The sequence below is a fragment of the Megalobrama amblycephala genome, linkage group LG8 (assembly GCF_018812025.1).
Source record: "Megalobrama amblycephala isolate DHTTF-2021 linkage group LG8, ASM1881202v1, whole genome shotgun sequence".
NCBI classification, from domain to species: Eukaryota; Metazoa; Chordata; class Actinopteri; order Cypriniformes; family Xenocyprididae; genus Megalobrama; species Megalobrama amblycephala.
In genome coordinates this window covers 25,007,266-25,033,212 of record NC_063051.1, presented here as the reverse complement: position 1 = coordinate 25,033,212, position 25,947 = coordinate 25,007,266, and the positions used below count along the sequence as shown (strand labels likewise).

At 37.1% G+C, this 25,947-nt stretch overlaps 1 long non-coding RNA gene across 1 annotated transcript; it reads right to left on the bottom strand.

The window, feature by feature from the left end:
* Positions 1-3,416: 3,416 nt before the first annotated feature.
* Positions 3,417-18,658, bottom strand: LOC125274123. The gene is made up of 3 exons (XR_007186184.1): positions 18,598-18,658; positions 17,906-18,026; positions 3,417-6,080 (listed from the first exon to the last, which is right to left on the bottom strand). It is a non-coding gene; the product is annotated as an uncharacterized LOC125274123 (long non-coding RNA).
* Positions 18,659-25,947: the final 7,289 nt, after the last annotated feature.

The following is a 25,947-nucleotide window of genomic DNA, read 5'->3' as shown; positions in this document are numbered from 1 at the left end:
TTCAGAAATACGTAACGAGTTCTGATTGTGCCAGCGGTTCCTGTGTTGTGATTCGACAGCTCTGAGCGCACCGTGCCCGGAAAGGTCACGCCTCTTACCATAACGTGGAGATGCACGCACTCAGTGTTATTGTAAACATGTCTTTAATTTTACCCTATCAATTTGAGCCGGAATCAGACCCGGTGATTGGACTGCGGGATGTAAATAACAGCGTTTCGACGACATGGCGACAAACACACTCTACAAACGCAACTCTTGTGTATTCCTGTGGGCGGAGGTTAGTCAAAAAACTGCTTTAGTGACGTCATTAAAGAAGGAAGTAGAGGGATGTAGTCCAAACTGGCCGTTCGATGTAGGCGACTTCTGTTAAATAAAATATCTCGCTTGGCATTGAACTTTGAGCTTTAAAATTTTACAGATTTTATTTATACTCTAACAACAACATTACACACTAACTAAAGTTTGAAACATGGGATCACGAAGAACGGGACCTTTAAGTTTCAGTGAAAGGCATACTGTCTGTAAATTATTGTCCCAGGCTGTAAATTTTCATTACTATTTTGTTCAAAAACCAAGCAAAATGTGAGAACAGAAGCAGAGGTGAAACAGGCCATGCTTTACATGGCCAACCAGCGTTAAGGCTTATATCCTGCTGTAAGCTGTCATATAAGAGTGTAAAATGGCTTTTTGAGCAAGACTTGTGCAGACCCTGCAAGAGCCATAACTCAAGCTCTATCAAGCTCCCAGCATTCCCCTGCAGCCTCTGATCCTGTACAGTAATAATTGTACTCATGTCACGCTGGTAATTATCATTGATCCACAGAGAGCGGGTCAGGCGCACTTGGAAGTGATTCATGCCTGACATGGGACGGTCTCCCTCTTTCTCAGCGGTTAACAACAGTGATGAAGCGCTGTTAAGGGGATGTCTCTCCACCTGCATGTCCAGCATGAGACGGCAGCCCTTAGCTGCCTAATAAAGCATAGCTCCTGTTTCTCAACCTGAGAGGTTTATTTCGGCCCCAGACACCGACATTCACTCCACAAGGCCACAAGCTATTATTATCAAAATCATTACAAGAAACTATAAGACCATAAAATCCCAACTTTTCTAATCACAGACATCATTGAGATGAAAAGTGTTCATTTTCAGCTCGTGGTTATAGTGCTCTGAAGAATAAAGCACAAAAGCGCTTGCTAGCCATAACTTCACATCGCAAGATTTATGAACAAAGTTGGTGAAACGCATTATGAGTAGCATTTCAGCCAATGTTAAATAATAAATATACTCATTATTCTAGGCAAAATATTCCATTTGTTTGATGCAGAAATATAGTAGGACTGAGTAAAAATATTGATTTTCTGATTAACCCTTTAAGCCCAAAGTGTACTGCCAGAGGTCAAGGCGTCAAGAGCTAAACAAAATGCTGTAACTTATGATTACTTTATGCTATCACCACAAAATTTGAACCAGATGCAGCTCACATGTAGGGGAACTTCACCAAAAAAAGAATGGTCCTCCTACCTTATTACCTTTAGTTATTGCATGTCAAATAAGAAAGATATGAAAAAAAAAAAATATTCTCAGCATGAGAATGTTCAAATGTAATACATTTTCAGGTGATACCTACCTTTTGACTCTCTTTGCTAAAGTTTTGGAGTTATGAGTCTTTACTTTTGTGTCACTCAGAAAAAAACAACTCTAAAAATGCATTCAGGGCTTAAAGGGTTCATCTCAGTTTTCATTTGAACAATCCCATATCTAGTTTTAAATAGTTTTAAAGTGCATTACCTCATCCTGAAGATGTCCCAAATCTGGCACAAGTGACAGTTGCTCAGCACACCACTGTGAGATGTACTCTTCAACATGAAAAACATGTTTGAACATGAAAATAAAGTGAAGCCGGAGCTTCCAAAATGCATGTTATACCTTGATCAAATAATTACACTCAAACATTGTTGTTAAAACACTGAACTGAGAGATTGTGAATAGTCATTGAATAGATTTGGAAAACTAGCGTACTCATTAAGTAAATTTCTTTCTTTTTATGGCAGGTGGCACCAACGTTAAGGTACATTATCGCCACCTACTGTATGGGAGTGTGGACCAGAGTTTACCCATTTCATAATAAAAAAACAAAAAAAAAAAAACAATTCTAAATTCTCTTAATCAGCTCTGTTCTCTTGAGATAAAGAAATAAACTCTCTAATTTGAGAGCAAATTTGACTTCGAGCATCCCTTATAAAAATTATAAGTTAGTTACTGCAGTAATTTTAATGAAAAATCATAACAAATTAATGTGGGATTGCAGTCAAACCAACCAGGGGTGCATTTCCAGTACAACGTAACTCGCTGCTTCACTAGTACGATGCATCGTTGAACAAATCAACTAGCTAGTCACGACTGTTTCCCGAAACCGTATTGTCGCAAACATGTCGTTCAGCCACGTTGGTGAATGATGTCACACAGGTGGTGGAGTAATAACTTCTTTAAATTAATCAGTTTGAGATCGAATTAATGCTAGATATTTTGCTATAAATTACAGACATGGCATCTGAGGACTAATTCTCATTTTTCTCAGTTATTTTGCTTCATTTCCAGATTCAATCATAAGCTCATTCTTAGGCCTACTAGAGCATGACAAAAATGGTGCTTAAAATCTCTTAAACTAAAATATGTAAATGACATTTGCATACAGTATATAAATAAAAGATATACATTGTACTTAATGTCAGCTTGCTTATTTTGCTCAAGATAACGATTTATTAAGTCCACATGTCATAAAAATAAGAAACTATGCTTCTAACCACAGCTCGAGAGAAAACACAAGTTTGCGATGCTGTTTGCAAATGTTCATTTGAACTATGGTTTTGGGAAACACGAAATCGCTGAACTATGTTAGTAACCTCGGAACTTGCGATGATGTTAGTTGGCTAACGATGCTTTTGGGAAACACACCCCTGATCTCATGAGAAAACTTAAGTATTTTACCATTTCACATTTTATTTATTTTATATTAAAAATCATTGATTTTAAGAGAAAATGGTTAATTTTCACTCCATTAAGTGCCCCGAGCTATGAAAAGGCCATCTCTGAGCAATACAATTTTCCTCTGGAATGGAATGAATAAACAGAGCAGCTTCTTAATTTCCCTATTTAATGAATCAAATGAATGTGGTTTTGCATTTCAGGCCTCCTTCTGTTTACAGCGAGGGAAAAACCAATTGTTATCTGTGTGTGTGTGTGTGTGTGTGTGTGTGTTTGGAAAGGGAGGAGGTGCAAGGTTGAAGGAGGTGAGATTGAGTGAGCGGCCCAGACAATCAGTTTTCTTTTTTGCGGCCATTGGAGCGGGGGTGTGCATGTCACCATCAGACAGAACCTGCATGTCCAGCATGAGACGGCAGCCCTTAGCTGCCTAATAAAGCATAGCTCCTGTTTCTCAACCTGAGAGGTTTATTTCGGCCCCAGACACCGACATTCACTCCACAAGGCCACAAGCTATTATTATCAAAATCATTACAAGAAACTATAAGACCATAAAATCCCAACTTTTCTAATCACAGACATCATTGAGATGAAAAGTGTTCATTTTCAGCTCGTGGTTATAGTGCTCTGAAGAATAAAGCACAAAAGCGCTTGCTAGCCATAACTTCACATCGCAAGATTTATGAACAAAGTTGGTGAAACGCATTATGAGTAGCATTTCAGCCAATGTTAAATAATAAATATACTCATTATTCTAGGCAAAATATTCCATTTGTTTGATGCAGAAATATAGTAGGACTGAGTAAAAATATTGATTTTCTGATTAACCCTTTAAGCCCAAAGTGTACTGCCAGAGGTCAAGGCGTCAAGAGCTAAACAAAATGCTGTAACTTATGATTACTTTATGCTATCACCACAAAATTTGAACCAGATGCAGCTCACATGTAGGGGAACTTCACCAAAAAAAGAATGGTCCTCCTACCTTATTACCTTTAGTTATTGCATGTCAAATAAGAAAGATATGAAAAAAAAAAAATATTCTCAGCATGAGAATGTTCAAATGTAATACATTTTCAGGTGATACCTACCTTTTGACTCTCTTTGCTAAAGTTTTGGAGTTATGAGTCTTTACTTTTGTGTCACTCAGAAAAAAACAACTCTAAAAATGCATTCAGGGCTTAAAGGGTTCATCTCAGTTTTCATTTGAACAATCCCATATCTAGTTTTAAATAGTTTTAAAGTGCATTACCTCATCCTGAAGATGTCCCAAATCTGGCACAAGTGACAGTTGCTCAGCACACCACTGTGAGATGTACTCTTCAACATGAAAAACATGTTTGAACATGAAAATAAAGTGAAGCCGGAGCTTCCAAAATGCATGTTATACCTTGATCAAATAATTACACTCAAACATTGTTGTTAAAACACTGAACTGAGAGATTGTGAATAGTCATTGAATAGATTTGGAAAACTAGCGTACTCATTAAGTAAATTTCTTTCTTTTTATGGCAGGTGGCACCAACGTTAAGGTACATTATCGCCACCTACTGTATGGGAGTGTGGACCAGAGTTTACCCATTTCATAATAAAAAAACAAAAAAAAAAAAACAATTCTAAATTCTCTTAATCAGCTCTGTTCTCTTGAGATAAAGAAATAAACTCTCTAATTTGAGAGCAAATTTGACTTCGAGCATCCCTTATAAAAATTATAAGTTAGTTACTGCAGTAATTTTAATGAAAAATCATAACAAATTAATGTGGGATTGCAGTCAAACCAACCAGGGGTGCATTTCCAGTACAACGTAACTCGCTGCTTCACTAGTACGATGCATCGTTGAACAAATCAACTAGCTAGTCACGACTGTTTCCCGAAACCGTATTGTCGCAAACATGTCGTTCAGCCACGTTGGTGAATGATGTCACACAGGTGGTGGAGTAATAACTTCTTTAAATTAATCAGTTTGAGATCGAATTAATGCTAGATATTTTGCTATAAATTACAGACATGGCATCTGAGGACTAATTCTCATTTTTCTCAGTTATTTTGCTTCATTTCCAGATTCAATCATAAGCTCATTCTTAGGCCTACTAGAGCATGACAAAAATGGTGCTTAAAATCTCTTAAACTAAAATATGTAAATGACATTTGCATACAGTATATAAATAAAAGATATACATTGTACTTAATGTCAGCTTGCTTATTTTGCTCAAGATAACGATTTATTAAGTCCACATGTCATAAAAATAAGAAACTATGCTTCTAACCACAGCTCGAGAGAAAACACAAGTTTGCGATGCTGTTTGCAAATGTTCATTTGAACTATGGTTTTGGGAAACACGAAATCGCTGAACTATGTTAGTAACCTCGGAACTTGCGATGATGTTAGTTGGCTAACGATGCTTTTGGGAAACACACCCCTGATCTCATGAGAAAACTTAAGTATTTTACCATTTCACATTTTATTTATTTTATATTAAAAATCATTGATTTTAAGAGAAAATGGTTAATTTTCACTCCATTAAGTGCCCCGAGCTATGAAAAGGCCATCTCTGAGCAATACAATTTTCCTCTGGAATGGAATGAATAAACAGAGCAGCTTCTTAATTTCCCTATTTAATGAATCAAATGAATGTGGTTTTGCATTTCAGGCCTCCTTCTGTTTACAGCGAGGGAAAAACCAATTGTTATCTGTGTGTGTGTGTGTGTGTGTGTGTGTGTTTGGAAAGGGAGGAGGTGCAAGGTTGAAGGAGGTGAGATTGAGTGAGCGGCCCAGACAATCAGTTTTCTTTTTTGCGGCCATTGGAGCGGGGGTGTGCATGTCACCATCAGACAGAACCCCATTTCCAGCGATTAAGCCCTCCAAAAATATTCCATTTGTCAGTGTCACGGCCTCGACACACTGCAGCCACTCAGCCATGTCTGTTGACTATGTCGCCCTGCAATTTACATCAGCCGCTGACAATATTATCTTGCTGATAATGTCCTACGGCCTCCTGCCTCCATCAGATGTGTGTTCCAGCACTCACGGTCCGTTTGCACGCTTGCTCTGCTCACAAAGTCTGCCTGTAAGGTTGACTGGTGGTTTGCTGTCAAAATCTGTATATTAAAAAAAAGAATAAAGATCACTGCTTTTTATTGGGCTTTGATATGATTTTGTAAGCAATATTGTAGCATGGTGTTCAGCTGATATCCTTATACGAAAAGTAACCGAAAATTTCTATTTACACTTGCATATGCCAGCTCTTTTATTCTGCTTTCTAGTAACTGAGTAACCAGGCTATGGCAGGTTACATTTACATGATGCATTAATGCATATAAAATACCAGAATATGACCAAATTCATATTAATATTGAAACATTCTTGTGCGCAATCAATGGCCACGTTTATCTTCAAATCATTTTCAGATGATGGTTAAAGCTTTATTACGAAAAAGAGGTCACCGTTATTGGATTTTTTACTGTAAATATTAGCATATTCTGAATAACCAAGGTCATTTCCATTCTCTTTTGGAAATACTAGAAATGTAGGGAATGAGACTTGCTTAGTTATATAAAATGCAAAAAAAGGAATTGTTGAGAAAATTGAAAAAAATTAATGCAACCTGATGCTTTCAGATTTAAAGTAAAACTTGTTTGTTTTGTCAATTTGAATTTGACCTTCCCCGACTTCCTAGGTTGTCTATGAAAACCTGTGTACTGATTTTTGTGTGAAAGACTCGGGACGTTTTTGCCGGGAAAATCAAAAGGATGTGCACGCTCCCGAGAGCCACTCTTCTGTTCTATGCAAACGTTTTTGGGGACGTTTTTGCCAGGAAAATCAAAAGGATGCGACATTGACGCACACTCCCGAGAGCCACATTTCTGTTCTATGATATATGAAATGAATGCAATGTTCAGGATAATGCCAAAAGAGACATTCTGTACTGTGTGGTGCAAACTTGCAAAGAAAATGGTTATATTTCAGACTCACATAACCATATCAGTATAGTCTAGTCTCAAATATACTTGCTTTCAGATGCTTTCTAACTGTTTTCTACCACTGTCATTTTTGTTGTGTTTATTTTGTTATTGAGAGGAAAGTGAGCATCATGTATTTACATATTCATCTAAGGTACTTCCAACTTCTTTTTACTTCTATTTGAATTTGAATTTGTTTATTCTCTAAATGCAAAATGCCTTATTCAGCCAATGAATCAATGAATAAGCCAACTAGATTTCTTATTCAAAAAATTTTAAATGAACAATAATGTATTAATCCTCATACAACTGTGTTTGACTAGTTGAGACAACACTTGGAAAATTCTGTTGGTCTAACATGGGTTTTTATGTAGTACCAAGTAATCACATTTCTTAGAGTTTGTGACTTAAAGGTGGCGAAGAACATGTTTTTAAACATGTTTTAAACATTTGTTTTTTTTTTTATTAATTTTTTTAACTGCCTATTTTGGGGCATCATTATAAATGCGCCGTTTCAGGGTGTGCGGCCCCTTTAAATCTTGTGCTCCACGCCCCAGGAGCTCGCGCTTGCCTTAAACAACATAAAACAATTCACACAGCTAATATAACCCTCAAAATGGATCTTTACAAAGTGTTCGTCATGCAACATGTCAAATCACGTAAGTACAGTGTTTATTTGGATGTTTACATTTGATTCTGAATGAGTTTGAAAGTGCTCTGTGGCTAAAGCTAACATTACACACTGTTGGAGAGATTTATAAAGAATGAAGTTGTGTTTATGAATTATACAGACTGCAAGAGTTTAAAAAATGAAAATAACGACAGTCTTGTCTCTGTGAATACAGTAATAAACGATGGTAACTTTAACCACATTTAACAGTACATTAGCAACATGCTAACGAAACATTTAGAAAGACAATTTACAAACACCACTAAAAATATCATGATATCATGGATCATGTCAGTTATTATTGCTCCATCTGCCATTTTTCGCTATTGTTCTTGCTTGCTTACCTAGTCTGATGATTCAGCTGTGCACAGATCCAGACGTTAATACTGCCTGCCCTTGTGGAATGCTTTGAACATGGGCTGGCATATCCAAATATTGGGGGCGTACACCACGACTGTTACATAACAGTCGGTGTTATGTTGAGATTCGCCTGTTCGTCAGAGGTCTTTTAAACAAATGAGATTTATATAAGAAGGAGGAAACAATGGAGTTAGAGACTCACTGTATGTCATTTCCATGTACTGAACTCTTGTTATTCAACTATGCCGAGGTAAATTCAATTTTTGAATCTAGGGCACCTTTAAAAAGTCCCATATGGAAAATGTTTTTTTTTTTTTTGTACAGTGAATTAAGCCCAGTTCACACCAAAAATGATAACTGTAATGATAACTATCTGCATATCATTCTGTTTATTCAATTTTGCTGTCTGTCGCTTTTAATGCTTGAGCTCTTCAAAGCAGGATGGATTCTGATTGGCTGTCAGCTGAAAAAACAAATATCATTCCTTTGTGACTTTATCGTTTTAGTTGTGGTTTGGACTCTGCTATTCTTTTACATTTAGAATGATTTTAGAACTATGTCTTTATCGTCATCGTAAGCTATCATCCATGGTGTGAATGTGCATATTCAAAATGATATGTTTACATGAAAAACAATTCCAGTTCAATACAATCATGTGCTAGCTGTCAGACTTCTAGAAACAAGCATATTTGGCTTAATCTTATAGTGATAATCAGGTTAATGTATTTACATCATTGATATACATTAATAAAATATGACTAAATGCTGATATTTCTGAATTTTTATGTACAAGTAAACATGGTCACTGAAAAACTTTGCGCTCTCCTTACTCTAAACAAAATCAGGGTTTTGCCAGGGTTGGAACTACATGGCCCACAAGCTTGCAAGAGACTGAAATACACTAGAGGACAGGTGAAATATATTTCCATCTTTATCTTGTTCAGGGGGGAAAAAAGTGTTTCTGTATTAATAGGAGTCCATTACAATCTCTGATGGAAAACCCTCATGTCCTGCTCTTGTGTTTTCTCTCTCCTGACAGGTAGTGGCGTTCGCCCTGACTTGATGACTAGATTCAATCACCTGTGACAGAGTTGATTTGATGTCACTTGCCAGGTCTCTCCATTTGTTTGAGAACTTAAGAGGTAATTGTGTGACATCTTAGAACCGACGACTTGCTCCAGGAGAGCACGGTGGAGCTGATGAACCACGCACGGGGTGGAAGAGAGAAGCTGTTATTAATGACATCTATTTTCTCCAATATCCACTGGGAGGGACAGAGAAAGACAGCTATACAGGAAGAAACGTCATAGTTCATGACAACTATCAAACATACATTAAGGTCATATTAAAGATTCATATTATTTACTTAACTTCATGTGTTTTCAAACTGACATGCTGTTAGTTTTTTTGTGGAGCACAAAAAGAGAATTTTTGAAGAATTAAGGGGAGTAATTAAAGGGACCATATGTAAGAATTTTTATGTATTATTCACTGTTTATTGCCAATATGTGAACAGCTTATAAAGAAACTTAAAGGTGCCCTAGAATCAAAATTTGAATTTACCTTGGCATAGTTGAATAACAAGAGTTCAGTACATGGAAATGACATACAGTGAGTCTCAAACACCATTGTGTCCTCCTTCTTATGTAAATCTCATTTGTTTAAAAGACCTCAGAAGAACAGGCGAATCTCAACATAACACCGACTGTTACATAACAGTCGGGATTATTAATATGTACGTCCCCAATATTTGCATATGCCAGCCCATGTTCAAAGCATCACACAAGGGCAGCCAGTATTAACGTCTGGATCTGTGCACAGCTGAATCATCAGACTAGGTAAGCAAGCAAGAACAATAGCGAAAAATGGCAGATGGAACAATAATAACTGACATGATCCATGATTACATGATATTTTTAGTGATATTTGTAAATTGTCTTTCTAAATGTTTTGTTAGCATGTTGCTAATGTACTGTTAAATGTGGTTAAAGTTACCATCGTTTCTTACTGTATTCACGGAGACAAGAGAGCCGTCGCTATTTTCATTTTTAAACACTTGCAGTCTGTATAATTCATAAACACAACAGTGTGTAATGTTAGCCCGTTAGCCATGGAGCACTATCAAACTCATTCAGAATCAAATGTAAACATCCAAATAAATACTGTACTCACATGATCCGACGCATGCATGCAGTATGCATGATGAACATCTTGTAAAGATCCATTTGAGGGTTATATTAGCTGCGTGAACTTTGTAAATGCACTGTATTATAGTCGAGAGTTTGGTGGGCAGGGAGCGTGCGATTTAAAGGGGCAGCAGCCTGAATCAGTGCATAGTTAATGATGCCCCAAAATAGGCAGATAAAAAAATTAATTAAAAAAAATCTATGGGGTATTTTGAGCTGAAACTTCACAGACACATTCAGGGGACACCTTAGACTTATATTACATCTTGTAAAAACTGGTAAAAAAAAAAACGAGACCTTCTCCGACTTCCTAGGTTGTCTATGAAAACCTGTGTACTGATTTTTGTGTGAAAGACTCGGGACGTTTTACGGGAAAATCAAAAGGATGTGCACGCTCCCGAGAGCCACTCTTCTGTTCTATGATATATGAAACAAATGCCTAGACAATGTTCAGGATAATGCCGAAAGAGACATTCTGTCTCTTCAAACCAGTGACTTAACAGTCAACAAATGGTCAAACCAGTGACTAAACGGTCAACAAATGGTCACATCGTTTCTCTTAGTAGGATAAAAATAATGTTATTTTAATGGTGATTAAATTATATAGAAAACGACCAAAGAACGCTCCCTTTACAATTGCTGAAGCTGTCAATCAAACAGCATGAGTTTATCAGTGACTGAGTTCTGGACTCGAGCCAAAACTCCCATTTTATTCAACTAATCTCTTTCAATGTTATATCAAGTTTGTACTGTTAGTTAAGATGAAAGTATTCATTAGTGTGCAGAAATTGAGTTACAATGACGAGATCACTGCTTTTTATGCGCTCAACAACATGTCTGTGATTTTCATCACTGCAACCTTTCATGCCACAATCTAAATATAATGTCATAGATCTAAATGTAATGCTAATAAACACTTTTCACGATTAGTTAACTTTGAGAGCTGTAATAGTAAAAATGTGCTAAAAGTTTTTGAGAGTAATACTTTTTCACAGTTATTTCATATTGAAAAGATCAGCCAATCACAGCAGTGGGCATTGAAGTCTCACAGCAGACACGCCCCTTAAAGCAGAACTAAGTAACTTTTTTTACCTTCATAAATAGTTTTCTAAGTCCTTACGATGGTTAATTGACTTGTAGTGGTGTGTTTGAGGCGTGCACAAACCCCCTCTGGCACGTCTAGGCCAGAATACAGCTCTTGCAAGTTGAGCTGCACCGACCCGATACAATCTCGCCTCATGTTCACGTTCACGCGAGAGTGACAAAATGCTTTACGGCAGTGGTTCCCAAACTTTTTATCTTGGAGTACCCCCTGAAGGGATTACCATCCTTCTGCGTACCCCCTCTCTTCCACTTCGACTGCAGTCACACCTTTGCCATTAAGGGACAATAATTTGCCCCCTAAATTGATTTTCCAGTGCATTTTTTTACCTTTATGAATAACTTTATAAAATAAATAATGTTTTAAATAAAAAATGTTCAATAGAGAAATATGCAATGATGGTAAAACTAAGTAAAACTTTTAAATATTAAACTAAAACCGCCAGTAGGTGGCAGCAAGTCACTGTTTTTATGAGTGAATCGTCGAGTCATTCATTCAGTAACGAATGGCTGTGAATGAATCATTGAATCATTGACTCTCACGATTCGTTCAAAGCCGCAGAATTGTTCACGAAACACAGGCGTGTGTTGTAGTTCTGCTGTGGTTTTCGTCAGAACTATTATTTCACTGCAAAATAGAGTAAGTACTGAGTACTGTGTTTAAAATGTAGGCTACAATTTTATTTTTTTTGACCTGTTGTATAATAATGTCACGTTTGCAGTCATGTGGATATTTGGGAACAATTGCATTCTTGCTCGTTATCATCATTAAATACAAGAACTCACACAAGGTATGTTTTTGTATCGGAGAAAGTTTGAGTCTTAAATCGAAATGAATCCATTATCTGTGTCTGTATTTGTTCATGCGAGTAAGTGCTAAATCTCCACTTTTACAAAGGTGCATTGTCGAGAACGGCAGTAATTTAGCGTGATTTAAGGCAGCAGACTGCGCACAATCAATCATATGCATGCTGCTTGTGGATACAGTCATTTTTGACTGCAAATGATGAGGTAATCTGATTAAATGTACTGGATTTACGACATTTTGGCAATTAGAAATACATGCTAGATTTTAATATTATTTTTAATATTTGTTCGCGTACCCCCTATTGTCACCTCACGTACCCCCAGGGGTACGCGTACCCCAGTTTGGGAACCACTGCTTTACGGTATTTCAGTATACACATAGCGACCTCACTTTATAAGACAATTTCGAAAATTACCCACCTCCGTCGAGATTTCTTGTACTGTATTTGCAAAACTACTGCACTGGTGCGCGTTGTAGTCATTGTAGTCCAGAGCTGCGTTTGGAATATTTACGACAGTGTGATTCACTGAAGGAACCTGTAGAGGGAGCTTCGCAAATCTTACTGAGTTCTGCTTTAAAACCAAGCGGCAACCTCCCCCTTTCTCCTGTGAAGCCAATACGGAAGTAACTTAAACTGCGATTCATCGACTGGCCGCTAGGGACAGGCTCCAAAAGAGAGCAGAATCTCATAGAGTCCCATGTTAAATTGGCCAAGTTTATAGCAGAAAAAAACATGTTTACATGTTGGTTCAAATTGTGGTTTTGGTCTATACTGCTATTTTTGCCCTTCATGACAACTCTGAGGGGGGTGAATTTTTTTATAACTTATCCGTTTAAATTATATTAAGCCTTAAAGTTCTGCATAATTAAGGGCGTGGTCACTTGAGTGACAGGTATATTGCGCTGCTGTCTGTGAGCCGTCATGTTACCTCAGCTGCCGCTGAATTTGGCATCTCAGCCGTATTTGTGCTCGATTATTTTATACAATTATAAAATATGGCTTGCTGCATAATATTCGAGACTGATGTGTGTCTGTGTAGATGTGCATGCATGGGGAAGAAACAGAACACACGTTGTTGGATCGTGGCATTGGCTGAAAGTTTTGGTTGTGAGATTTACTGCAATGACAATGGCGGGAGGATATCAAAATCCGACAGCACTGCTTGGATATTATAACTAAAACTGCTGCACTATTTTGAAAAAAATATACTTTGGACACAGGCTCATTTGTTTGTTAGATACGATCGCTGCTCAGATTGCATCCTTTCTTGAAGAACGATGACAGAGAGCAGATCATTCAGAAGAAATGTGACGTTTTTTTGTTTTGCAATGGACATTCATATTTTACCCAAGTGCCACGGATTGGATTCATCTCGCGATCTCTATTTCATTATAAAGGTATGAAGTCCCATTTGATTTTCCATGTTGTTATTTGCACAACCAACACTACTGGTGTTGGAGCATCTATATCTTAAAAAACACCGTAGATTGACAGTAAACCTTTAGAACGTTCTGATGATAAAACTTATCTTCATTAATATTTTAGATCGTATCTTGGATAGATATATAGCTCCTTTGCTGCTAACATGGTCACGTCGAGCTAGGCAGCCGTGGTTTCAGCAACCAGTCATATCAGCTCAAACCACCTCCCCGCCTCTTTGCCCAGTTATCCGGGAGTGACGTGCTGTGACGCGCAGCTAAGATGGCCGCGGCCTCATTTAGGCGTCAAAACTGCTGTTCAGAACTCTATGGGTGACGTCACGGACGCTACGTCCATATTTTTTTACAGTCTATGTTTAAAACACAGCACTCAAATAAGAGGGCTAAAATCAGGGTAGGAAAAATGCCTTTTATTTCTAAATGATGACAATTTTTGATAGAACACAGAAGCGCCGCACTGTCTGTACAGCGTAAACAACATAGGAAACTGACAGGGAAGAGATGAATTTGTTCAATAAAGTCGTAATTTATGTTTTATTTTTGCGCACAAAACATATTTTTGTCACTTCATAAAATTAAGGTTGAATCACTATAGTCACGTGGACTATTTTAACTAGGTCTTTTCTACCTTTCTGGGCCTTGAAAGTGGTAATTAAATTGCTGTCTATGGAGGAGTCAGAGAGCTCTCGGATTTCATCAAAAATATCTTAATTTGTTTTCTGGAGATGAACAAAGGTCTTACAGGTTTGGAACTACATGATGGTGAGTAATGACAGAATTTTCTTTTTTTGGCTGAAGCTTTCATATGATTTCACAATATCTCTTTCCGGTTTTTACCTTCCTGAACACATTCTACACTCATGCTTCTTGGTTTCCAGCCATATTATATTCCAGGATGAAGAATGTTCGGATTAAACCTGCTCTTGACCCATCACCTCAATTGTTCAGACGTTTTTTTGCCTCAGGCTAAAGAGAAAAAAAAAAACTATTTGAAAAGTCTTTGCAGTAAATCTGATAAGAATGACCAGCATTGTGAGATTATTCACAGACATGGTGCATTCACTGAGCAACGCTTTCAAATACTAGGTTCTCCACAGACTTGCAATGAATGAGAATCTCCAATCTGCCTTTTCTACATTTGCACAATAAAATGATCCACAACTAAGCTAATTAGTGACCAGAGTTTAACCCTCTATACTGTTGCAATGAAATCAACATAAAAATCATTAGGGTTCTAAATAGAACCTTTGCGTTCTTTACTCAAGGTTCCATATAAAAACAAAGAACATTTTCAGCACATAAGGGTTCAGTTAAAATGATTGATATTAGCATATCATTATTATTATTTACTTAGATTATTCTATAAGTGGTTAAAAAGTGGTTTGAACACTATCTCATCTCTCTTTCATCCCTGTGGAAAATCAAACTTTTATGATGCAGCAGTGTTGCTTACTGTTGTAAAAATATAAAGAATCAACCAAAGAAAGAATATGGTTTATAATTTGATTAATGATATTAATGGATGTTAAAGGATCATAACTGAATCAGCAGCTTCTCCTTTAATTTTAAATTAAATAATTAGAAGATCGGACTTGTCCCAAGAGCTGAAAAGCCTAAAAGTCTATCAATTGGCAGGAGTATAGTGATGAAAATGTTCAATAAGTGCTTACATGATTTCATATAATTCTATGCATTCAGGTCCCTAGATGAAATCTCAAACCAATGCCAGTTTATTTTCCCATGCATGCCAAAAGGCTTTTCCTCAAAACGCTGCTCTGATACATTTGTTTGTTATCTCAGAGAGGGATTTCAAGAGATTCAAAGCTGATCAAGACACAAAAGCATATAGTGGATAAAAGACACTTAGGTAATTGGTTTAGAGCGGCTCTTCAGTGTGCTAAAACTCATCCTCTTTCTTCTCACTTTGTTTTCTTTTTTTATCACAGTGACTTAACTGTGGAGAAGAAAAAAGTGGGTGAGAAAGCAGAAGGGAAGACAAAGCAGGAAAGGGAAGAGGCTTTTAGGCTGAGAAGACGGGAGATCAGAAGCACTGAAGGCCTCTTTCTGGGCTGCTGGGGTTTTATCTGGCTGAGAGCTGTGGGCAGTTGCCATATCATTAGTTCATATCATAACATTGATAATAATCAGAAATGTTTCTTGAGCAGCAAATCAGCATATTAGAATGATTTCTGAAGGATCATGTGGAAGACTGGAGTAATGATGCTAAAAATTCAGCTTTTGATCACAGGATATTTTGATGATATTTCACACTCATGAAGTTGGAGACATTTTTGATTTGTTGACATAGTTCAAATAAGTTTAAATGAGTTTTATGACTACTCGAAAATATGACAAATAGTAGATGTTTCCTACCATTAGATGTTATTCAATATATACATTTTAACTTAAAAACCTGATGTTGAAAAAAAAAAGGTTTGTCAACTTCTAGTGCAACACAACGAGACCAAAAACAATGCTGTTTTTAAAAATGTCTCTCTAAAATGTGTTGTGCATTTGGACTGAAATCTTCATTAATAAAGTTGGTGTATGAGGTCAAGGACACTGACTGAAACACAGCAAACACGGTAGCATCGTTCCTGACACTCTCCATATGGAAATAACCTGTGAGAAAGGTGCTTACTGAGGACAGATAACAGCAAAGATGAGCAGCTATGGATTAGAGACTGGAGGCGATTATGGCCAAAAGGAGGTGTGTGCGTCTGTGTGTGTGTGTGTGTGTGTGTGTGTGTGTGTGTGTGTGTGTGTGTGAGTGCGGGTTGTGTTTGGAGGGGGGACTGATTCCACTGCGAGTGTGTAAGTGTGTGTCTGGGCTGCTGGATATAAAGGAATATTAATCTGGGTTTAGTACAAGCAGGACCCCACAAACGGCTCAAGCAAACAGAGCTTAGAGGAGGCCAAGCCTCACAGAAAGTCCTAAATCTTCACATTAGCTCCCCACGTTTCTTCTACTGAACCCATAAGCTCTTTTTCTAAAGGACATCACAAACAACTCGCAACCCCCCAGCACTACCCCTATGCCACCCCGCACCCTCGCAGACCCACAAAATCAAGACGGATTTGAGAATCCAAGATTGCTGGGAATTTATAAATCCGAGACCCAAGTGGATCGCTGGAGATTAGACGAACCCCCTCCCGCCCCAAACCCAAGGAGGCAGGGAGCCACCAAAAACTGCGCTCTTCTCCCAACGGTATGTCCTACTTCTGCATCTGTCAGCCACTAGGGAGGCAGGAGCCACTTTATAAGGTGAAAATGAAAGGCAGGTACATTTAGACTAACCTACATTCCCTTACTATTGCCAAATATGTACCTCTGCTCTGCTTGACAGCAGTTTTAGGAGCTGATGGATGGACATCGTTTGGAAAATAAAGTTCTAGGAGCTCTATATCATGGTGAATCCTGGTACTTTTGAATTCAGACTTAATTAAAAATATAACAAAAGAATATTATAAATACATATAGTCTATAAAATATAATAAAAAATATTTGTCTGTTCTCTGTTGTCTTTCATTTAGTATTAACAGCATTTTAATATATAATTATTAATGAAAATGGTCAACAAAATGGAGTTTAATTCAGATATGGATGATTTTGGACCTATTCTCATCATTAAAATTAAGACTTAAAAACAAACAAACAAATAAAATATTTGTTTCAAGGCTCTCATTTAATGTTTTTTAAGTTTGGTATTTAATAGAATTTTACTTTGTAATTGTCAGTAAAAGTGTTAATAAAATGCACTTTAATTCTGATTAAAATATTTTTATATTTAAAAGTTAAAGTAAACTTGCATGATTTTTGATTTTATTCTCATCATTATTAATCTTTGTATTTGACAGAAGGGACTTAATTGTAGAAAAAAATGTTCTATATGTTTCATTATTTATTGCTATTCTAATACAATTGTAATATCATTTTAATATAGAGCACCCTAGCAGCTGTATAGCAACACACTAAAATACACTCAGAACATATTAGCAACCGCATAGCAACGCCCTGGCAACCACCAGAAAAGTTTTGCATAGGCAAACACACTCACACTTTCCTGAGAAAATGTAAAAAATAAATAAATAAATAAATCTAGCACTGATATTAATATAAACTACACTGTAAGAGTTAAAGCAGAGGCAGTATAATGTTTGGAATAGGATGCAGGGGGTGTGGTGGCACAGCAGTCAGCAGGTAGGCTGAGGTGAAGGTGGGGGGATTTAACTAGAGATACTAAACCTTATTCTGTCACCTGCAGTTCTCAGGCAGGGTGTAAACCAGAAGAAGCTGCTGTCCTGCAGAGTTTCATTAACCTGCCTGCATGTCCCTAAAACCCTGCTTTACGCTTAATCAAACTGCAGCCGCTGCAGCTTCAGTGCTCGTCGTGGTCACCTGGTCGTCCGCACATGCTTTTCCCAGCATCCACCGCAGGCCACATGTGTGATGGACACAACACAGTTTCATTCCAATAAGGGTCATCTATAATAGGAGAGCGCGACTGGACTGCACTGCACTATATAACACACATCAGACATTAATGGATTTTAGATTCTATTCTAATTGACAAGATAATCATTGGTAACACTTTACAATAAGGTCCCATTGGTTAATGTTAATGCATTAACTAGCATGAACTAACAATGAACAGTACATTTGTTACAATATTTATTATTTTTTAAACAATTATTTAATAAAAAATACAACTATTCATTGTTATAATTCATGTTAGCTCAGGTCCATTAGTTTTTTTAATTGGTTTGGTTCAATTTTTTACAATCAAAGGTTACATTTTTAAAACTCTTAGTACTAATATCATAACAGATCATCAAAAATTCACTTTTTTCAAACATTTCAGCATATTTCAATTGTGTTAGTACAAAATCACAAAATATATTTTTCACATTTGTGAAATGTGTTTCATCTATATAAACTTTTCATTCATAGTCTTTCATAATGTTATAACTATCAGACGTTTGATTTGCATCTCTTATCATTCAGTTTAATACATTTGTCTATTATTTAATCCAGCTGATCTTAAAGTGTTAGTTCACCCAAAAATGAAAATTCTGTCATTTATTACTTACCCTCATGCCGTTCCACACCCGTAAGACCTTCGTTAATCTTCGGAACACAAATTAAGATATTTTAGTTCAAATCCGATGGCTCCGTGAGGCCTTCATAGGGTAATGTCACTTCCTCTGTCAAGATCCATAAAGGTACTAAAAACACATCTATATCAGTTCATGTGAGTACAGTTGTTCAATATTAATATTATAAACCGACGAGAATATTTTTGGTGCCGCAAAAAAACAAATGACGACTTATTTAGTGATGACCGATTTCAAAACACTGCTTCAGGAAGCATCGGAGCATTATGAATCAGTGTATCGAATCATGAATCGGATCGCGGTTCAAACCCGCCAAACGGCTGAAATCACGTGACTTGGGCGCTCCGAACTGCAGATTCGACACACTGATTCATCTGTGCTCCGATGCTTCATGAAGCAGTGTTTTGAAATCGGTCATCACTAAATAAGTCGTTATTTTGTTTTTTGTTTTTTTGGCGCACCAAAAATATTCTCGTCGCTTTATAATATTAATATTAAACCACTGTACGTACATGAACTGATTTAGAGGTGTTTTAGTACCTTTCTGGATCTTGACAGAGGAAGTGACATTACTCCCCTATGAAGGCCTTACGGATCGAGCCATCGGATTTGAACTAAAATATCTTAATTTGTGTTCCGAAGATTAATGAAGGTCTTACGGGTGTGGAACGGCATTAGGGTAAGTAATAAATGACAGAATTTTCATTTTTGGGTGAACTAACCCTTTAATGGTTAATTAATGATTAATTAACATGTCTTACTTGGCAAAATCACGGCGACCATAGAAATCTATAGATACCAAATTATATCTATAGATTTCTATGGTCGCAGTGATTTTGCCAAGTAAGACATGTTCCTGGATAAACATACTTTGTTGATCCTGGAACAACATTCCTGTCTGAAAATTTAGTCTTAACCCTATTCCTACCCCTAAACCTAATCCTACCTAACGTATAACTTATCCCTAAAATCAGAGGGGAAAGATAGGTGAATAACATTGATGTAGAAGCACCTAACCCTGGTTGCAAGCCTAAACTTGACATAAACTGTAAACTTGTCCCTCAAATCTGATTGGTTGATTGAAATGTTGTTCCAGGATCAACAAAGATCCAGGAACATGTTGTACTTGGTGAAATCACATTCACCAGATTGACCAGATTAGATACAGACTCTATATATAGAGTTTCTACTTTGTTTGCCATTTCTGATATGGATAACCAAATTAAATGAATTCTTTTTACATTATAAGCGGTTTATCTTAGATAATTACCACTATATTCAGTTTTTAGTAATGAAAAAAAAAAAGTCAAATCTAGTCTCATAAGAGCAAAAATGTCAGACAACCGTCAGTCATTTTAAATATAATATCATTAAACATAATTTAGCACCCTGTCAAATGTTCAAACCAACCCATGTTCTTGTTAACAAACTAACAGTATAGTTTTCCCACATCCCCCCATCACATGTCTGCACTCAGCTGTGTAATGCACACGTTTAGCAGGTCCCTCAGTGATGCTGGACCGTCAGCTGATGTTCTGGGCCCTGAGGCACTTCTGCCCAGCAGCGGACGCTCAGACAGCGACTTCCACAGATCAATCTTCCTCTGACACTTCATTTAGACTGCATTAATGTGGAATTAGGAGCCATTATGGCCATTGGCAGGCCTTGACAGTCCTGAAACGTGAGCAGTTATCCAGCCTCCTGGGAACCGTCATGAATTTGAATGGACCAGATCAAGCTTATCCAGCCCTGGCTACAAAGCTGAATAAGTGATTTGATTATTTAGCTCCACATTTTTATTCAGCACTGTCATCACTGTTTTCAATCAGCTAAAGGAATGTGCAAGGAATTTTTGCTTTATTGCTCTCTCTCTCTCTCTCTCTCTCTCTCTCTCTCGGGTGTAAATGAAATGCTGGAATGACGTTATCAACCACAACAGCAGCTAAATGTTTGGACAACAGTCTACTTCCCAGTGCTGATATCAATATATGACAAGGATACTAGCCTTTAATATTTTATTATTTTATTATTTGATTTTTCCACTGCTGTACATTTTTATGGTTAGTTTTTAGTTAAGTGGCCAAAAAAAAAAAAAAAAAAACACTTTACTCTCCTGATTCTGTCCCATGGAAAGCATGCTGGATACGTCATTTATCAACAAAAATGATTCACATAGTCCAAACTCAAAAGCAATAAAGTGGCTCTATTATGCTTTTTCAGATATGACCTTTCATGTAGTGTGTAATATAGCTGTATGTGAATGTAAAAGGTCTGCAAAGGTCAAAGTGCAGATTATTGTCTCCCAAAAGAAAGAAGTGATTCTGAACTGCCTGAAATGAGTCGTCAGTAATTTCAGTCTTACTTCCTGCTCAAACTTATGTAGGTTTGTAACAAATATGCATAATGCCAGCCTATGGTCTTCATTGGCTTGCCCTCGAACAACATCTACTTTGTCCTGCCCTCAAACACTGTAGCTGTAGCCGAGACCGATAAGAGTTTTGTTCATGTCTAGAAGACCCTGTTTTCAGTGCTGCGGAAGCAGATCCACTTTGATGCACTTCTAATGGATGAGGACTCACGCTGGAATTGTTACGGAAAAACCGACACCATCGTTACTGTTCGTATACCACTGTGTATCAATTGGGGAAGAATCGGAGCTGAAATTCAGATATGGTGATGGGCATTTGGTTTTCAACAGGTGCTGTAAGTGGTTGACCAATCACAACAGACTGGGCCATCTGACCAATCAAAGCAGAGCAGGCTCTTTTGAAAAAGAGGGGTTTAGAGAGATTGAATCCTTTATCGAACCATTTCAGAGACTGTGAGAAAAAAACTGATGCTGCAATGTATATTATTAGGAAAATTAAAGTGTTTATTGACCTTGAATGAACCTATTGTAGGAGACTCCAAAACAATTAATAGACTTTAAGATAGTGTAAGTGGGGGCACTTTAAATCATAATGAAAAAATTAAGCAATATAGTTGAAGAGAAATATAGTTGATTTAGCTTACTTTAATTAAGTAAACTGGACAAGCAGAAAAAAAAATATTTATTTTCTGTAGCTTTTTATGACCATTTTCACTGTCTCTCTGATCTGAAGAAATAAGTTGGACATATTTTGCTGAACAAAAAATGTTGTCAGAGTTACCACAGTTAAAGTACATATAATATTAAGTCTTTTCATGTTTTAACATGACCTCATGAAGTTGCAGGTTGGGATCCATTTACTAGATACATAAATACCAAGTTCTGTCATGAAACTCTGAATAGCGTAGGCTGATGGAACCTTAATGCAACTGATGATATTTACATTGTTAACTACATGGCACAAGCTGATTGGTTCATGTCTTATCTGCAGCCAATGAGCTTGCTGCTCAAAATTTAAAGGTCCCGTTTTTCGTGTTTTTTTGAAGCTTTGATTGTGTTTATAGTGTGCAATATAACATGTGTTCATGTTTCGCGTGTAAAAAAACACAGTATTTTTCACATAATTTTTACTTATCTGTAAACCGCTGTTTCCACTGTCATAAAACCGGGCTGATGACTTCCTTGTTCTATGAAGTCCCTCCTTCAGAAATACGTAACGAGTTCTGATTGTGACAGCGGTTCCTGTGTTGTGATTCGACAGCAGCTTAGCGCTCCTTGCCCGGAAAGGTCACGCCTCTTACCATAACGTGGAGATGCACGCGCTCAGTGTTATTGTAAACATGTCTTTAATTTTACACTATCAATATGAGCCGGAATCAGACCCGGTGATTGGACTGCGGGATGAAAATAACAGCGTTTCGATGACATGGCGACAAACACACTCTACAAACGCAACTCTTGTGTATTCCTGTGGGCGGAGGTTAGTCAAAAAACTGTTTTAGTGACGTCATTAAAGAAGGAAGTAGAGGGATGTAGTCCAAACTGGCCGTTCGATGTAGGCAACTTCTGTTAAATAAACTTTCTCGCTTGGCATTGAACTTTGAGCTTTAAAATTGTACAGATTTTATTTATACTCTAACAACAACATTACACACTAACTAAAGTTTGAAACATGGGATCACGAAGAACGGGACCTTTAAATAGCTGGTTAGCGTTCAGTCTGCAGCACGTTTTCAGAGTTCATTTGAAACCCTTCACCTTCCCCAGCTCCACCTGTATAGATCTGCTATGAGTCATTTTATATATGCAATTTGTGCTGCAGCAGTATGTCTTACATGCTCACAGCAGAGTATCAGAGTATGTGTTGGCATTAGCAAGTTCCTGTACTTGCTCTGCAGCAGCAGCAGCAGCAGCAATATTCTACAACAAATAGCATTGTCATATCCATTACCATGCTAAAAATCTTCAGAGTTTTCATGATAGAAATAGCATTGTGGGATAGAGTAAACTGCACATTTTAGCAAATGTAGTATGTCATGGGTATTCTATACAGGAAATTTGCATACTATTTGCACAATATATATATTATTTATGGTAAGACCAGTAAAGTAGCATTAACTGCAAACATACTGTGTCTGTCATACATTACCTCTGTAAATCTGGATTGTTACTCATTGGCTACTATGTTGGATTAAACAGCGCTATACTGTGGATTTAGGAGTTACTCAGAGTGCACTTTCAATGTTTTTTTAGACCTGATTTTGTTAATCAAAAAACACTTATGAATTCACCTCTGAGAGAGCCAGTATCAGCTACAGTAGTTGAAATATAGCAAATGCTAGATAACAGGAAAATTTTTAGTCACTTTCAGTGACATTTTTGCCCCAACACTTGGTAAATTTCTGACTTTGCTCTCATGTCACAAAGTCAGGGACAGATAGTTTGGCTTCACACTGTTTTCTTGCCTCAGTGCGACTCATTTTGATTTGGCCGCTTGTGTGGCGTCTTCAATCACACAGTAATTAGGATTAAATAAGCAAAAGCTATATGCAAGAGCAAAGGCACATTACATATCTATGCCACGAACAAGACCTGTTTAAAAATAGCTCGCCACCCCACATGAAAGCCATATGAATGGGTGACTCAATAATCACATCACGGCTATCTTTCAGACGTAAATGTACGAGATGACCCTGGTCGCCTTTGCATTGGTGTGTTATAAATGCAGTCTGTTTCCCCCTCCTCCTCCTCCTCCTCTCACTGTTAGTGACCAGGCAAGTGAGAGGCACACCGATACTCCTTAAGGAGCTTTGCTCTTGGGAGGAAACCTAATCTTCTTTTTTAACGCCATCCCAAAGCTCCTCGCAGACTCTGAAAAGAAGGGGGCGGAGTCCCGTGCTGAGTATCTCTGTCCCCATGAGACAGCGTCGCCCTGGCGATCACACTCGAGGGAATTAGCCGCTCTATACGCGGGGGTAAATCCCTCTGCCCTGCCCCTGCAGCGCCTCCTACAGGGTGGGTGTTTATTCAGCTCTTTTATTTGTTTTATAAACAACTACATTGAGAGAAAAAATACACAGGCTGAATCCCAGTTCACATACTAGGTAAGTTAGGTTTAGTGCACCACAGGAAAGGATGGAAATTGCAAGTAATTTAATGATTCTGATTCCACTTAACCAATTCCATATTGATTATTTTAGTACTTAAAAAATATTTGTATTTAACAAATTCAGAACTGTTCAAATGTATGTAGATTATGTATGTAAGATTTTATTTCTTTGAAAGAAATTCAGTAAGAATTGATCAAAAGTGACAGTAAAGACATTTATAATGTTCCAAAGATTTTTATATAAACAAATGCTGTTTTTTATTTTATTTTCATCAAAGAATCCTGAAAAATGTGCATCATGGTTTCCACAAAATTATAATAACATTGATAATAATCAAATGTTTTTTGAGCAGCAAATCAGCATATTAATATGATTTCTGAAGGATCATGTGACACTGAAGACTGGAGTAATGATGCTGAAAATTTAGCTTTAAACACAGGAATAAATTACATTTTAAAACATATTCATATAAAAAAACAGTTATTTTACATCATAATAATATTTCTCAATATTACTGTTTTTACTGTTTTAAATCAAAACATTAAACAATCTTGGCAATAAATGTTATTGTTTCTTTAAATTAAAGTATATTATATATATATATATATACACACACACACACATTTCTTAATGTTTATCTTTACCTTTGATAAATGTCCAATTTTTTTCTTTGTATTTTTTCTCAATGAATTTTGTATGTCACACTGAAATGTGGGTTGCAAACACTGTCAAATAATTATAACTTTTAAAGTAATTTAATTTTATGGTAATAATTATAATTTTATGTAAACAAGTGAAATCCCAAGTCTGGGATTTTCTCATTTGGTTAAAGCAATTTGAAGTGTCCAGGAATGGTTCCCTATTAATATATAGTTAAATAGTTAATATGTTATAATTCATAACTCTTATGGCGTTTATGCAATAAATAGATATATGTAAATACATATATTTTTTTTTTTATTTCTTGTGTGTTTGTGCACACTTGGTGAATAACGCTCATTATGATTCTGTTTCAGTAAAAATAGAAAGACAGAAAAAACAGAGACGTTCACAACACCAGCATATCTGAGGCCAGTCTAAGACACGCGTACACAGTGCTGACAGATACAAAGACAGCACACGGCTTTCTCGCTCTGTACAAGAGGTCACGATAAATATTAACTCTGACAGAGCTGTGTGAAAATCTCAGGCGGTTTCATGGGAAGAAGGTGTGAGAGATTACAGATCCAGAGATTCCTGTGAGGAGAGACAAGTGACATAACTTTTCATCTCACAAACTCCTGGACTGACTCTCTGACCTTCTCTGTAAGATTCCTACCAGTATTCCCCTCCCAAAAAACACACACTCAGCTCTACTCTCTTCAGAAGTCACAGACTCTTGTGTGCTTTACCTTTTACAGCTATTTAAGTAACTTGTTAGTTCATCTGTTAAACATGCTGTGGTCAGTCTGAACATATGGCGTAGCGCTTTTGACCAGACATTTCTTGGCTGAAGATTAAAGTGACCATCCTTCTAGCATGTCTGCGTGAAAGAGAGCATGCTTAGATGATGCCAGCACAGGTCAAAGTGAAGGCACACTGCAGGTATTTTTAATGAAGGTGTGACATTCTGACAGGACCCTGATAATACAGTCCTCACACTAGCTTAAGACAGACAGGAAGTATATAAGGAATTTAAAACCAAAAGAATTAACCCAGAGCAACAGCTCTGACAGCTCTACCACGGTACTCTGGAAAGTATCAAGACATTTATTCTATTTCAGCGCTATTCACAGCGTTTTATAAGCTAAATGTGTTTTATCATGCAGAAGTTCTAAAGTTTCAGAAAGCACACCCACGCTCTGTTTA